This window comes from Aythya ferina (genome assembly GCF_964211825.1).
Source record: "Aythya ferina genome assembly, chromosome: 16".
NCBI lineage: Eukaryota > Metazoa > Chordata > Aves > Anseriformes > Anatidae > Aythya > Aythya ferina.
Genome location: NC_140315.1, coordinates 2,733,413 through 2,749,698, shown reverse-complemented (window position 1 = coordinate 2,749,698; position 16,286 = coordinate 2,733,413). Strand labels below are relative to the sequence as shown.

General features: G+C 48.3%; 1 long non-coding RNA gene across 1 annotated transcript in view; it reads right to left on the bottom strand.

The window, feature by feature from the left end:
* Window positions 1-12,889: 12,889 nt before the first annotated feature.
* LOC311445786 overlaps window positions 12,890-16,286 on the bottom strand; it is a 133,884-nt gene continuing 130,487 nt past the window's right edge. Inside the window, exons 6-8 of the long non-coding RNA XR_014698626.1 lie at window positions 15,735-15,892; window positions 14,347-14,454; window positions 12,890-13,064 (exon numbers count right to left, since the gene is read on the bottom strand). This is a non-coding gene — a long non-coding RNA (uncharacterized lncRNA). The remainder of the gene's footprint in view (window positions 13,065-14,346; window positions 14,455-15,734; window positions 15,893-16,286) is intronic.

Here is a 16,286-nt window from a genome sequence, read left to right as displayed (position 1 = left end):
TCTGCAGCAAACTGCCTTCATCATATGGATCATCAGCACACACCTCGAGCCCAGCCCGAGCATCCTACAGGCTCCAGGGTGAGGGCAGCGCAGAGCAGCGAGTGACAAAAGCACAGAGAAAACTCCAAGCTGCATCCGTGTCACCAAATCAGTGCTGACACAGGGCTGAAATTGTTAATAAAACAAGTAATCAAGCTGCTAATATCTGCAAGCACCATTTTGAATAAAGATAATAGAGCAACCATCAGGGAGTATGGTTAATGTATAAAACAATTACTGTAGTCAGATGCTTAAATAAGAGCCATGGTGGTAACAAATGCATTACTGTACAGAGGAGCAGTTTACAGTACACATGATATTTTATTTGCGGTGCCAGAATTAAAAAGAAGAGCTATAAGATGGGGCTTGATGCACTAATCACCATTTTTTATCCACCAGTCTTTTTCCTGGGCATGAAAACTGCCAGCACATGCACGCACGTGTGTACACACGGATGCAGTCCTAACTTGGTATCATTTGTTGCAGAATGTAATATCATTTTTTAAGCACACTCAGTTAGTGCCAGCTAGTTCATGTCAGGGGTTGCCTTTTATTTATTATTTTTTACATGCAAGTGCAGTATTTAGGAGAGCTTCCTTTTAAATAGACAACTTAAACAAAAGATTCCCATTGCCATTTTTGATAAGGATCTAACTTCTAATCTTTTATTTTGCAGTCAGCCATGAGACTTTGGCATGGCTCTTCTCTTCTTGCGAGACTCCTGCAGTGAACAATAAGAATATTGATTTTTTCTTTTTTTTTAGACTAGTAATACCGCAATGATTTTTTTCTCCTATTTTCTCTAGCATTTGCTGGGTTTTGACCAGCTTTAATTGCTACAAAGCTCTCCTATTTTCTGTTGTTAGTGGTAAATCCGTAACCTGCTCTCTGCCGCACGGAAGCAGTTAGGAATTCTCATTGTCTCTTTAATCCCAGTTCCTCTGTTGTTGTCTTCCTCTGTCAGGAGTGAAAAACGCCTTGAGAGCCCCAAAGCACAGAGAAAAAGCATCAGGAACAAAATGAAAAACCTTGGTTGGGACACAGCTAAACACCGGCAGAGCAAGAGTGCTTTTGCTGGGAGAGTGGTGCTAGGAGGAGTGTTGCTGCTTTTTGTTTAAGGCTGAACGTAAGAGCAGAGGTATCAAAAATGGCTTAGCTGAAGTGGGATGTGTCTGTCCAGGGAGATTTCAGAAAGTTTAAAAAATGTAAACATTCAAACTATTGTATCAGCTTCAATACATCTTTGAGTTTGATTTTGTGCCATATTCTGTATATTAGTAGAAATCAAAGCCAGCAGAACTACTCTATACCGCAAGTCAAAAAATGGGGATGGAGATCTACTGCACAATTTCCTCTGCTTGTGATGTAGACCAAGCATTGACAACAACCGTACTCCAGGTTAGTTAATGCTTTGCATTAAAACTCATTTTTATGTTATTTACCATTTTTACTACTTCTAGCCCAAAGTTTAAGCAGAAACAGACTCATTTCTCAGAATAAGATTAACGAAAAGCAGGCGGCTCTGCCCAATAAATGAATATTTCCATTGCCTGGAACACAGAACGCTTGCTGGATATTTTCCCCATGTGCCGGGATTTGCAAAGGGCTGTATACTGTTTCCCATCGACTTCCATGAACTTTGCATTTATCCATTCCTGCAGTGCTCCCTGGTTCCTGTGGGAAATATCTTTAATGCTGGAAATCCTGAGGTTAACTACCTACAAATGGTATTTGGTTATTAAAAACATTGGCCAGTCTCCGGGCTGAGCAAGGACAGATTTCTTGAGAGCAGTGCGAGCCTCTCACGGTGGCCTGGGAGGTCAGGAGTAAAACCATCAGCAGAGCCTGGCGGCACCCCAAAGGCCCCGATCCACTCCCCCTCAGCAGCATCAGCTCTGCTTCGATTGCATCAGGGGTGTGAGACCTCGGTGCCCTTCGCCGCGGTGGCCGGTGCGTGGTGGCTGCTATTATTAGTTTTTTATTGTATCACTTGTCTTTTTTATGGCCAGACAGTCAACTGTCGGCATCAATTATGAGAGTTAATATTGACGGACTCTTAAAAGAGGTTTAAATATTAAAGTGAAAAGGGACTTGCTCTGGGCTTCAGCTCATTGCGGTGTTCGTCAATAAAGCCTTAACTTGCAAAACAGTTGTCACAGCGATTTCGTGCGTCTTGCGCTGACACGGTGCCTGAGAGGCAAATGTCGCTGGAATTTTTCAAATGAGCAAACTGCAGTTATTAATTATGCTAATAATCACGACTCTTAAGATAGCTGCTCTGAGGAAGACAGTGGATAAAACTCGCTTGTTTTAAAAGGGACGGTGGAGGAGCCATTGTCTTTGTCGTATTTAAAGAGCCTCTATGCAGGGAAAAAATCTCTTAATTTCTAGGGAAAAAGCCATTCACACATATAAACCAGAGACCTCAATAAGTATATCTTCATTTTAGCCAACATGCTATTTATTGATTTTCCCTGCAATTATGCAGCGTTGTATTTATTTGCATCAGTACTCTGCTGTGCCATATATTAAACCTCCCTTCCTCCAGTGGTGGCTCTCTAGAAAAATGCTTCTGATTTCCCCTCAGAGTATGAGGTCAAGAGGCCATAACTTATGATTTTGAACCTATAGCCAGTCCTAATTTATGGATCATTTCTGGTTTCTTGTCTTTAACCATTTAGGGGAGAGAGCTTCATCGGAGAGGCAGCGCGGGTCCATTGTGCACAGCTGCTTGGAGAGAAGCGTCCGCACAGAGAGCCAGGCTTGGCAGCAGGAGATGTATGGACTTTAGCACAGCGCCCCGCAATGCTGCATGCACTTCAGAACTGCTTGTCTGTAAATTATCTATAGTTCTGCTGAAAAATGTTTGGCTTTCCTAGTATAGATCTGAATTTTCTTACTAAAGTAAGGAAAATCTCACTGAGAGGAAGAGTCGGTTCTCACGCGACAGAAATTAGTTTTCATTTGCTCAGCACCGAATGTTTCTGGTTCTCATATTTTGTTTTCCAGACTAATATTGACAAAATATAGATTTGCTTCTCTCATTCTCTAACAACTTTGGCAATATTTGCTGTGGACAAAAGGTTAAGGTTTCACATTCCAGCTTGTAAACATTCCAAAAATTTCTCCTGACCTGCAGCAAAGTGCAGCTGGCACTGCCCCATGCCTGGTGCACTCCCAGCGCCCTGCTGCAGCTCGTGCCCTGCCGGAGCAGTGATGGCATTGCTGGTTTAGGTTTCACTCGCTGCACGATCACCTGAGCAGCACACACTGCTCGCTCTAACTCAAAACAGCTCAGGGTGCTTATAAAAGGGCCAATCAACTATTTCAGCTAATTTTGGGTCAGATGCAGAGAAATCTCCACGGGTAAGTCACTGCATGGGGACGTGCAGGGAGGTGCAGGCTGCCTGTGCTGAGGAAACTGTCCAAAGGTGGCCGGGCAGGGGATGTGGCATGCCGCATGCATCAGTTCATTTCTGACTTAACTGCCTCAGCAGCTCTTGGGAGCGATCCCCTTGCGCTTTACATCACCAAAACCATCTGCTAGAGCTGTGCCTAGAATCGCCTGGTCCTCTAGAGGCAGCAGGGAGAGAAAGGCAAAGTGAGATTCCTCCGTGGAAAGAAGTAAAAAAAAAGAAATAAAAAATTAACCCATTCAAACCCAAACAAAGCCTTTGCAGCCCCAAACCATGTCAAGTGTAAGCTGGATCGGGCCCATCCTGCAGGAGCTCACCGATGATGTTGGGTGCCCTGAGGTCGGCCAGCTGCCTGCAGGGTGCATCGAAAAGGCGGCGGAACAAACAAATGGCAACATCGACAGCTACTGATGAGGTTCGGATGTGAACCGGTGCCAGATGCTGCTGTCAGCATTACCGCTGCGCTTGGCTGTGTCAGCACCGATCTTGCCACGAGAACCTTCAGTCCCACATGTGCACCCAAGCACATGGAAACCCAGCGAGGAAAACGCCCCCGGGCATCTGCTCCCTGCATCTGGGGTGCTGCACACGTGCAACGAGTGTGCGGGTGCTCAGAGCTGGCTCCGAGCCCTGTGGGCTGGGCTGGAGATGAACCCGCAGCTTTTAATTCTGGATTTATGGCTGCTGGTGATCCTAAGCTAACCCTTTGCCTTTGCAGTGTCTGAATGCAACTTTGGGGATTAATAAACGGGAGAAGTCGGGACCTTAGCTGTCATTAATATAGTAGATGTGCCCGGCACTAAAACCAACAGCCGTAAACCATGGAGGAGCAGACTTCACCGAAAGGCAAACCAGCTACCTGGTGCACAGGGTTAATAGCTTCAAACCACAGGCACAGCCATCGCCGTGGGCTCGGCTGTGCTGTGCCTTCCTTCCAGGATCCCAAGGAGTTAAAATAAAACAAACCTCCTCATGCATTTTATGTCACAGCTCCCCCTTTTTTGTCTGTGTGTGACCAAGCCAAGTTCTTTTTTAGCTCTACCCTTTTGAAAACTGCTGGTTACAGATAAATTAAAATGCCAGAACTGAAATTGCCCACGTTAGCCCCTAAGGGAGCCTGCACTGTCATCTTTCATTAGATGCTGATAGACCAAAAGCCCAAGGCAAAGTGAAAGCTGGTTCCTAAGAAAGGGCTGGGAGCCAGGAGCTGCATCTCTCCGCTGTAATTTTGCATCTCTGTCCTTTTAAGTTTAAGCTGAGCAATGCTTTCTTGGACATGTCTGTTTTCATACTGCAAATTTCAGTCTTAAAATCAACAGCAAATATGAACGGAGTATTCCACAGAGTCCTAAATTGTCAAGACAAGCCAATGCATTTTCTCAGAGCAATCTGATGGTTTTGTCTGGTGTCAGCCCTTACATCCTCCAGTGCAGATGATGTGTTTGGACGGTTTAATAAAGAGCTGTTTAGAAATGTGACTATTATTCTTTAAAAAAAAAAAAATGGAGTCAAACAATCCCTCGGCAACAAAAGCAGGATGATCCCCATAGTTCTTCCATCATTTTAAAGGAGGGACGGTTGCTCGGTGGGCTTTGTGAGGAGCAGCGCAGAGGTGAAATGCTCTGGTCTTTAAAAAAAAAAAAAGTCTAAATTTAATGCCTGCACAAGGAGCTTAATAAACCATAAAGGCCAGTGGCTTTCCAGCATCCTTTCACTTTGTATTTGAATTAGAGATGTGCTTTGACTTAGAAAAATGGGGCTGGTCCTCGGTGCATGCGGCAGCAAGCTCGGGGCTGGAGCCTTGGAAAGGAGCAAAAAGCCCAGATCTGCATCCACGGGGGCTGCTCAGAGCTGCACGTTGCTGTCGTGGCCAGAGGACAAGGGCTGCTTCACAGCCCCAGGAGCAGCAGATGGGTGAGGAAGAGGAGGCCCCCAGCCATCACCTCTAGGTCGCTTGAGCTTCCTCGCCCCCACAAAATCCTGCTGAGGCAGTGCAGCCAGAAAGCCCTACGGGGCTGCCTGGTTATTTAACCATAGGATAGATGGGATAGAATTGATAAAATTGATAGAATTTATTGAATTGGAATTATATAGAATTTATAGAATTGATAGAATTTATGGCCACCATAAAGAACAAAGTGAGTGGCTGACTAGGGTGCTTTTTAAGACATGTGAAGCTAGCCTAGTTAGTTTTGCTCGTCTGTTACTTTAGGAGTGAAATAATGTGCTCCATTTCCATCCACCTTCTTCTATTTATTTGTTTTGATCTATGATGGGGAAAGGAGCCATCTTAGATATCCCTTGCTTTCTTGGAGTCAGCAAGGTTTTGGTTTTCAGACTGTTACTTCTCTGAACTCCTAATCTCTTTTTTTTTTTTTTTTTCTTTTCTCTCCTTTATTTTATTTTTTTTTTCCTAGCTGCTCCTGAATTAACTTCTGTTCTGTGTATACACCACAAAGCAAACAACCTCACAGCAAAGTCCAGCGTGCTTTTCTCTTGGCAGCAGGCAGGCCCCCTTCACCGTGTGACACCCGCAATTGATTGAGTATATGAAACCATGACACAAAGTAAAGAAGGCTGCAAAGTAGATTGTTCCAAAAGTTATCGGGCAAGGCTATGGGGAATTAATCTTCATTGCAGCACAACTCCAGAGGAGGCAATAATAATGAGCTGCACTTAGCACAAGTAAATACCTGCGACAGCTCTATGTGCTGCAGCGCTCGAGACCTCAAGAGCACAAAGGAGAGGAAAATTTTTTGGCTTCAGTTCTGGGGAGTTTCTGCTCTATTTGAGCACTCCAGTGGTAGGTGTTCTGGTGGGGGAGTTATGGACATCCCCGTAAGGCAGTAACTTGGCATTTTGGCTATGGATTTTCTTTTAGTTCATCCCAAAGACTTGCTTCAAGCATGCAATGAGGAAGGTACTGCCATGGTCTTCTCTTATCAGTACTGCCACTGCTCTGCCTTTCCCACTTACCTCTGTCCTCTTCCTTGCTTTTAAAATAAATCTGTGCTCGTACACCACAGATGAATTTTCACCCATCCTGCCTGTTGCCAGAGGCTGCTCATTTGGGATAAAGCACAGGCTTAATCTCAAATACATGACCTAAATAACATCAGAAGAGCAAAAATAAACAGATCAGGCTTTGGCTTTTGCTCCTCCTGACTGTGGAGGATTTTTGCAGACTGTGGTTCGCCTGGAGGGGTGGCAAAGGGTGTGCATACACCTGGCCAGTCTTTGTGATGCCCAGGGAGGATGTAGCTGCAGCTCCTTGGCTGGGACTTCCAGCATCTGCACTACATTGAAAGGGTATTAAAAAAAAATAAAATCACACACAAATAATAATAATAAAAATAAAAAAACACAAGCACAGAAACAAAGAAAAAAAATGACAATCACAAATAAAGTACCCTTTGACCCTCTCCAAAAAGAGCTGGGAACAGCAACCAGGCATGAAAGGTGCAAATCAGGGTGGTTTCTGCATTTGGTGCGCAGAGATGGGCACGCTAAAGAAGCTGCTTTGGCCACGGAGTGACGGTTTTGGCAGCAGAAGTCACAGGGTTGCGAGCAGGGCAAATTTGGTCTAAAATCAGAAACACCATTTTGTTTCCTGACTTACAGAAGAGGATAATCACACTCCCTTTACATGGGTATCATGCCGTTTAATTAGTAAATGATTAATTTGTTAATGATTTCCCTGGCACGGAAAGCACTGCTGAACAGCTTCTTTTCCCAGCCATGTAGAGCCGAAGCAGAAGGGAGGTACATCTGCACCGTCTCAGGGCTGTGCTCGGCTCCTGCTCCATCCCTCTGCCCGAATCTGTTCACTCGGTGGAAACAGAGGGTGGAAAACTGTGCCGAGAGCCCCTTCCTGCAGCACCTCCGCATCAAGGCACATAAAAGCTTCATGAAGCTGGGACACATCATCACCCTTTCTGAAGCTAAAAGCCATCAGGTGTTTTCTGGGAGCTGGACAAGGGCTGGGAAGTGAGCACCAGACCTCCTGGTGCCCGCGGCTGCGCCTTACTCCGAGCCACCTGCAGAAGAGATGTTTGCATTGCAAACTTTCACATAAAACATGTAATTCCACTCTATAAACACTCACATAGCCCAAACCCTGCTTATTCACAGTTTCAGCAAATAAGATTACCAGTGAAAAGAGAAGGAAGCAGAAATGAATTGCAGCCTTGCTTAAGAAAAGAGAAAGAGAGCCATTTAAGCCAATTTCTCCAATCAAGGAGAAAGGCTGTTTGAAAAACAGATGAAAACAAGCCTGGTTTCCTTGCAAAGGAACTTGACCAGAATGGCATTTTTCCATGAAAAGGGCTGGAGAGGGGCAGTTTGAGGGGGCTGGGGCTGATTCCCCAGGACAATTTGGTTATGGCCCTATGGTTTGCACCTCAGCAGCAGGGCTCCCAGCCCCTGCTGTGGCTGCAGTCTGCTCCCTCTGTCTCCCGAGGGGTTAATTTGCTGCAGAGACAGATGAGAAGCTCCAGGAAGGTTTCTCTTTTCCTGCCCCTGCTCCAAAGATTCCCTGACTGCCGGCCTCTGGGAGCATCCCAGGTTTCAGGCAGCTCTGCAGTAGCAGAGATAGGGCTGATGCCTTTCCTCGGCCGTGGGTCCTGCCCTTTTAATTCTTGTGAGCTGATTATCTGCCTGTCCTGATCTCAATCCCTCCCTTTTCACGATGCCCTTCCTACCCAACGCCTCCTGCCAGCCTTTCCCCCAGAAGCTGAGCTTCTGGGGAGAGGCTGCCCCTTTCCCAGCTTTTCTCCTCATGGCACATGACTCCCAAACAAGTGCTTTTTTTAGGGCTCTTGACTTAAAAAAGCTCCACTTTTCAAGCAGGGACATGTGCTTCAAAGGGGCAACATGCCCAGTGGTGAAGGATAATCCTGACATCGGCATTGTGGCACCAGAAACACACCTGCTGTGAGTGTGAGCAGAGCTGGACCCCCTGATCTCGAGTGGCTTCAGGTTCCTCAGGGAAGCTCAACGCGCACACACAGAGCACTGCCTGTTGTGTGCAAAGTCATGCATTCAGCTCGCTGTGAAGTGGTGAGATTGGCTTAAAAATAATGAGGTTTAAAAATAGAGAAAAAATATATTTTGGGCAACTTTTATCTGCTCCTTGGCTTTGCAGTGGTTTTCAGCTTGGCTCTGGGGACCACTTCAATCCCATTTCCAAGTTCTTCTCCGTACCCTGGAGGGCCAAACATCTACTTGAAGAAATCGAATCAAATCTGAGATTGCCAGAAACCCCACAAAATACTGACGGTTTTTAAACCAAACAAAATCTTCTCTCCAAAAGGAAGCCCAGTCCAGCCCGACAATACAAATCACGAGCTGGCAGTGCAGGCCTCCTAGCGAGGCATTCTTGCTGATTAGCGCTGCTGCCTCATTAACATGCATACTGTAATCTCATTTGCTCCAGGATTGCTTTGATGTTAATTCCAGCGTTTTGGTGCAGTGTGGTACTGCACTTTGTGTTTCCAGGCTGACATCTCTCTCTTCTGCAGCCCAGGCCTGAGTCCTCCCTGCTGCAGCCACCACAGCCCCGGCCACCCTGACCCTCCCAGCCTGCAGCTTTGCTCTCTTGCATGCAGCCTGGTGGCCGTGTTCTGCTTTCCATATAATTCTTTCTATCATTTTCAGCCATCCTTTTATATATATTTTCAAGATATATCCACCATTTCCCCCAGCCCCATGTCTCCTGGGTTGGATGTTCAGCCACAAAGGGGACCTGGTGTGAGGCCAAGGGGAAGAAATCGTGATGCTTTCTGCCCCGAGTGCTTGCTCTGGGGCTCATGAACAAACCTGCTCAGCCCCACAGCCCAACCAGGCTGTGCTGCCTCCTTCCTGAGATGGTGAGGATGGTTTTGGAGCAGAGGATTTGGGGCAGAACAAGTTTAATGCACGTTGCTATTGGTATCTGAGTTATTGAGAGAGCCAGACGTGTGGCTGGGGTCAGCTGGGGCTGGGGATGCTGCGAAGAGATTCTGTTCAAAGCAAGATGGGGACTTCACCACCCCACCAAATCAATCATTTACACACTTAAAGGCATATTCCAGCTATCACAGGCATTTGCAATCACAAGGGCTCAGAGCTACCTCAAAACACAGGCAGCGCAGGAAAGCTAGCCTGCTTTATTGTCTGGGAGATCAATGACTTTAATAATTAGCATCTTACTTACACATAATTTCTATACTCAATTTGAATCTTAATTAGAGGTGGAGAGGGGGGATCCAGAAGCCGTGATGCAGCACAGCGCCGTGAGCTGCTCCCACCCCTTTGGAGCAGCATCCCCCGTTTGGGGAGAAACCCCAGGGCTGGTGGGGGGCTGCTTCCTGTCCTGTCCCCAGAGGCTTGGCAGAGGGACAAAATGCAGGAGGATGCAGCACTGGGGGGTCTCAGAGCCAAGGGACTTGCACTCATCCTCCCCCAAAGCCCAGCTCCAGCCCCCTGCAGGGACTGGCCAAAGGACCACGCAGCTTGGGTGCCAGCACCCAGTGCCGAAGGGAGATGTGGCAGCCCCTGGGGCCACCTCTGCACGTTGCTCATTTGCTGCAAGAGGAAAGCTCGGCTCCTGAGAAGCTCCCCAGGCCCTGGAGCAGCTCAGCCAGAATGGCTCTGGGTTTTACAGATGGACAAACCTAGGCAGTGAGACACCAAGTGATGCTCTCCCAGTAAACCCATCAGGGCTGGGACTCAGACTGGTGTCTAATGGGGTCCCCGTCCCCCTGCTTGGTGCAAGACAGGCTGAAAGCAGGCACGGGGCAGTCTGGGCTGCAGCCGAGGGTGTCCGAAGTGGTCACCTGCTCTAAAATCTGCTGGCTTTAGAGCCCAAGAAAGGGCCTGAGGAGCTCTTGGTGCAGGCAGGTTCAGCCTGCTCAGCCTACCTGTCTGTGCACAAGGCCGTGCATCACAAAACCTGCCGCATTTGAAGCCCAGCGTTTTAATTAAACTGATTTAACATCCGAGTTTGCGAGGGGCTCAGGGCTGGCAAGCACAAAGGAGCCTCACAATCACTCTCGCTCCATTGTTGACGGGCTTTTGCTCTCTGTTTGTACAATAACCTATTGAACTTTTCCAGACTGTAATTCAATACAGAATAGATCCTTGCAGGAGGCTTTTTTTGGCAGGGAGCACTGAAGGCCTTGAATCAATTTCACTTTTCCAGCGTGGCTGTTTAATGTATTGATACCAGCTGGAAAAAAAAAGAAAAAAAAAAGAAAAAAAATAAAGGAATCAATGTTACTTTTATTTGTCCTGAGCTGAAGCTTTTTGGGGCTGTTCTTTGTGACACCGATACCACGCGGCGTGTGGCTATTGTCCCACCTTCGCAAGGAAAAGCAAAGTCTGTTAATGTGAAACAAGGCGTTTTTTTTTTTTTTTTTTGTCAGTAATACTTCCCATTCTTGCAAAGGCTTAAAACCTTTTATACAAAAAGTCCAGCACTCGCACCGGCGCGTGGCTTAGCCACTTAGCCTAATGAAACCAGGAAAATGCTGCGTGGTGCCAGGGACCCTCGAATGCAGCCACATTGCTGGCGAGCATGGGATGAGGTGGTGCTCAGGACCAGGCTCAGGCTCGTGTCAGGATGTGCCTGGAGCAGGGCTCTTTGGTGACGATTGCCCAAGTGTCCTGTGCAACCTGCCAGCTTTTCTGAGCTGGGACATGCATGTTCTCAGCCCCATTTGCACCAGGGATGAGCCTGACACTGGGGTGGGAGACAGTGTATGGCCACAGTGCCCTCTGCACTTACTCCAAAAGCCATTCCCACCCCTGTCACGCAGACATAGGCCTTGGAGACCTTTATGTTACAGAGGCAAAGCGGACCTAGATCTGTGTGACACTGAAAAAAGCTGAGTGAGGGGGCAGAGGGGTAGTCTTGTGCCACGCAGAAAGCTGGGCAGGAACTTAAAGGAGGAGGCAGGGCAGTGGGTTGGGGGCAAGGTGGTGGGCTGGGGACAGCACAATGGGCAGGGGGAGATGGGGATGGGGCAGGAAAAAGCCTCACCGTGGCCGCAGGGTGGGCTTGGTGGTGCCCTCCCACCTATAAGGGTGTGCAGGAGCTGGGGGGAGGCGCTTTGGGTAACACAGCAGGGAGCACACGCTCTGGGGCAGGGGCTGAGCATGGCACACCAGAAGCACTCCCAAAAGACGAGGTGGTTAATTGTTACTTAAGCAATCAAGCTGTTTCCAGACTGCCTGGAGTGAGGCAGTGACAGTGGAAGGTATCGCGGTGCCAGAGCGAGGAGTGGCATCGATGGGGACCCTCTGTGCTGGGAGACTTCCAGCCATGGGAAGCACTCACAGGTTTGGCCTCCAGCCTTGGTGATAAATGTGCATGTGCACAAACACAACGTGATGCACGTGGACACACACACATGTAGGTACAGGGGATTTACTCAGCGATAATGGTCAGTTTTCCAAGGAAAAGGAAAGGCTGGTTTCACAAACCTTCGAGTGATTTAAGAGCATAACTTCCACTGAATAACACTCTCAGAGTGTTTTCCTGTTAGGGTTTGCCCCAAGTAAAGAGCAGAATGATACTGTGCCAGCTAATTATGGTGAATAGGACGACTGTTTCCAATGGAGTTGCAGTTGCTAAAGATCTGTCCCAAAGATGAGTCTTGGGTGTAGAAGGCAGCTTTCTGCCCTGCCATTTATTATGGGGAGAGAGGAGAAAAAGGGGGCCTGACGTGTACAGACTGTATGTGCACCACAGCTTGGATGGGCCTGATGAGGACACGGGGAGCCCAGTGTTGCTGCGGTGAGTCCTGCCACAGGGAACTTGGAAACAAAGTCCCTGCTCATAATCAGGGGCTGCAGCGCAAATCTCTTCACTTGGAGCAATTTCTGAGAGACAAAGAAAAATCCACCCAGCGAGGTGTGTGTGGACCATCCAACGTGCCAGCAAACCAGATCCCCGTGCCTCAAAACTCAGCCAGAAGGGGACACCAACAGCAGCAGGGTGCCGGCGAGGTGACGTGGTGGCCATGACAATGGTGAAGGTGGCCAGGATGGGCTTGGAGGGCACTCTGCGGGAGGCGAAGGGGTTTCCATCCATGTGGCCATCACCCTGCAGTGGGGTGGCTGCTGGCTGTGCCTGTGGGGGTCTGCAGGACCCCATTCCTGGGCAGGATGGGGACCACTGGGGGTGAGCATCCCCGCGCATCCTTGCAGCCCCCCCGGCACACCCCGCCGCGTGCGCACGGTTTGTGCCTGACCCCCGGCGTCCCGGCACTCCCCTTCCCCTCCACTTATAAATCAGAGCAGAATTAATTCAGGCGCCGCGTTTTATTTGATAAACGTCAAAATATGTAAATACCGGGCTCTCTTCCTCCAGTCGCTAAAACAAATGGAAAACACATTTATTAGCATAGAGATGAGTTTAATCAAATCAGCGGCGAGTACAAATTAGCCACAGGAAACGTAATGAGCTGGGAATTAATTAGCAGCATAATGGTAATAACTTTGCCTGCTGATTACCTTGCGGCCATGGCTCTCCCCCAGGGCTTTCCATGGGTTCTCCAACAGCTGATCTTTTCTGTTGCAGGAGCCCCTGAACTGGAACAGCATGGCCGACAGCTCCGGTGCAACAGACTGGAGGAGGGGAGGGAGACAGAGGGAGGGAGGAAAAAAAAAAAAGCCATGTGAGACTTGCAGAGCCTTTACCTTTCAAAGCCACAAGCCTGCTTCTTTTCCCAGTGCTCTCTCGATTTGTCCTGCTGGCCTGAGAGCTGCTCTGTCCATGCCTGGCTCTGGCATGGGGATGCTGCCTTGCTGCAGCAGCTCGTGGGCAGGCTGCGGCCCCGTTAGGGTATCTGGGTCACCTTTGCTGATTGAATATTGCCTCTCCAAGAAGGCACAGGGCACAGATCAGAGCCCTGACTGCGTCCACCCCTTCCTCCAGAGTTATTTCAGCACTTCCAGCATCATGCTGTACAGGGGTGATGCTGGACTGGACTTGCTTGAAATAAATATTCGGGTGGTTTTGGATAGGGGCTTGGGAAGGGCAGGAGCGGGGTGACTCTGGAGACTCAGCTGGCTTTTTTGAGGAGCTGATGTTGCATGAGAAAGGGACAATTGGTGCTCCAGGGGCTTTGTAAAGTGCTGGGCTTGTAAATTAACTGTTTGACACCAGCAGTGATGGAGAACAGTGGGGGGCAGGGGCTGCATGCGGGAAGGGGGCAGCTTCGCTTCTTGATTTATTTGTATTCCTGCTGCAGTGCCTCGGCTCCTAACACCTGAGCAGTCCAAAATAACTCGCACAGAGTCTTCCAGTGCAGGAGCTAAAAGCACTTCATAAGCCTTAATGAATCAAGCTGTGCAACAGCCCTGCGAGGAATTATTATTCCCGATGGTGCAGGAAGGTTAAGGGAGAAACGCTCGCGTCTGGGGGCCTCCATTTGGATGCTCCTGGCCATCCTCGCGCACCTTCACACAGAGCCTCAAGTGACTGAGGTGAACCCCGAGCAGCTGAAAATACAAAGCTAAGTTAAAAAATAAGCCAGGGCATGCGCTGAGGTGCTTTAGCAGGGGGATTAACTGAGCATCTCGGTTTAAACTGTGGTTCAGAGGGATTTCTCCAAATTTTATGGAGAAAATAGGAACACGGCTCCAGGTGGCTGGTGCCTGAGGATCCTTTTTGTCCTCTCTGCTCCGGATGCTTGGCTCCAGCCTGTGTAAAAACCTCGTGAAATAGAGGGAGGAGGATGGTCAGGTGAGGGCCTGGCACTGACAAGGACATGGCGATGTTTGTTTTTTTTTTTTTTTTTTTTTTCCTGGGGAGCTGGTGTCAGCTTGGACTTGTGCTTCCCCCAGTCACCAGGCTGTCAGGGGTACCTCATAAATCAGGCTGGTGAATCCTCGATGTGATGCTCACCGCATCGCTCCAGCTGCTCCAAGCTGTGCCTCAGCCATGCCAGCTCCTTGGGCCATCCAGGTTTGGGCAGACGTTTGATTCGAGCTGTCAGGAGCTGGCGGACTGAAACTGATGCAAACAAGGAAGAAGTCAACACTTTAAAAACATATCCAGGCTGGATGGGAAGGGGCAGAGGTTCTTCATTTACTGGAGGCAAAAGAGAGAGGATTTTCACATTTTACAGAGCATCTCAGTGCTAATGGGAAGGTATTTGGTTCAGCTCCAGGAGGCTTTGGAGAAGCAAGGGTTCTCTCAGTCCTGAGATGGCTTAGACCAAAATGAAGGCTCTGTCTTTCCCTGAGACACAAAGGAAATTCACATTCAGCTCTGATCTTTGAAGCTGAGACTCAGTTCTCCTGCTTGGAGACCTTACTAAAATCTGTATCTGACCTTCAGACGCAAAAATAAAAGGTAGTGTATAAATTCCTGCTTCGGCTCTCACAGTCAGATTTTCCAAGGCCCTTGTTGTTGCCCTGAATTTGTTTTTTTTGCAGGCATTTCTGGGTCATTTACCATTGCCTTTAATTCAAGCAATATCGGGTCATTGATTCTACCAACATTTCCCTACCCAGTTTGAATAAAGCCACCAACATCAGCAGTACTGATGGCAAAGCATTGCCTCACTGAGCTGCTTGGAAGAAGAACCTGATGACTGGATGGCTGTCCCCGAAAAACCTGGCCAGTGCCTCCGAAACCTGGAGACAGAGGAGAGGAAATGAGCCCTGCTGTGTGCTAGATATGACCCATTCACACAAGGACTAAAAGGCTTATGCAAAAGTACCAAAAACACAGTAATAAGTGGTCTACGGGAGGTTTTGGTGATGTGTGGACTTTTGTGGGAGTGTTTGCTCCTTCTGGAGAAGCAGAGGCAGAACTGGGACAGGGACTTATGCAGAGCTCACGGCAGAAGGTAGTAGGAAAGGGATGCTTGCATGGATATTTTCAGCATTTTTGCAAAAGCCCTCACTTGAGGTGTTGCTCAGAAGCCCTGTGCTGGGCTCCAGCCCTCCTGCTGCCTGTCTGCTCAGTACCTTGTGCCCAGAAGGGTGCCCAGGGCTGATGCAGTGCAGGCTGTGGAGCGTCCATCCCCTCTCAAAGGCTATCACCAGGATGCTCCTCCACGGAGATCTCACCCTGCAGAGTCAGGGCTACAAGGGCCTGACCTCAGATGAAAGTTGAGTGGCTTCAGTTAAAGAAGCTCAGCTCTTTGCTCCATTTAATGCCTCTGATTTATTTATTTATTTATTTATTTTTCAAAGGGAGCTTGTGCCACTTGCTACAATGGATTAAACCAGGAGTTGCAGTTAAAGAATCCTGTACTTTATTATCATGGATAAATAATATCTCACCCAGAGGAAAACGGGGGAACACAAGGTCACCCAGCATGCCCAGGGCTCAGCCTGAATAGGAGGTCTAAGCTCCCGTCTGGTGCTCCAGCCTCCCCTGCCGCCCATGCGTCGCTCTGAAGGCAAAGGGGTTTTATTCTTCAAAGTGCCGTTTCCCTTTGCTACCTGCAGACAAATAGATTGCTCTAAGATGCATGCCATGAACTGATTTTTGATTCATGAGAGCTTGAACCAACGCTGATCATAAGAGAATCGACAGCGATCATGAAATATGAAAGGTTTTTAAGAAGCAGCCTACATCGCACTGAGGTCTGCAGCACACTTCCTGCTTCAGAGCCAGAGGGGCCAAATCCAGCCCTGGCTTGTTCATGAAAATGCAGAAGCAAAATCAGCGAGAGCAGAATTTGGCCCAGTATGTTCAGGGCTACCTCGTTCTGCAGAAGCTCTTCGGAAACCTACCACTTTAAGCATAAACACAAGACAACGCTGTTTTTGTGCAATTTTCTTGCCAATGCTTTTTCTTAAAAATCTGCACGGCTGTCATGTAAAATATGC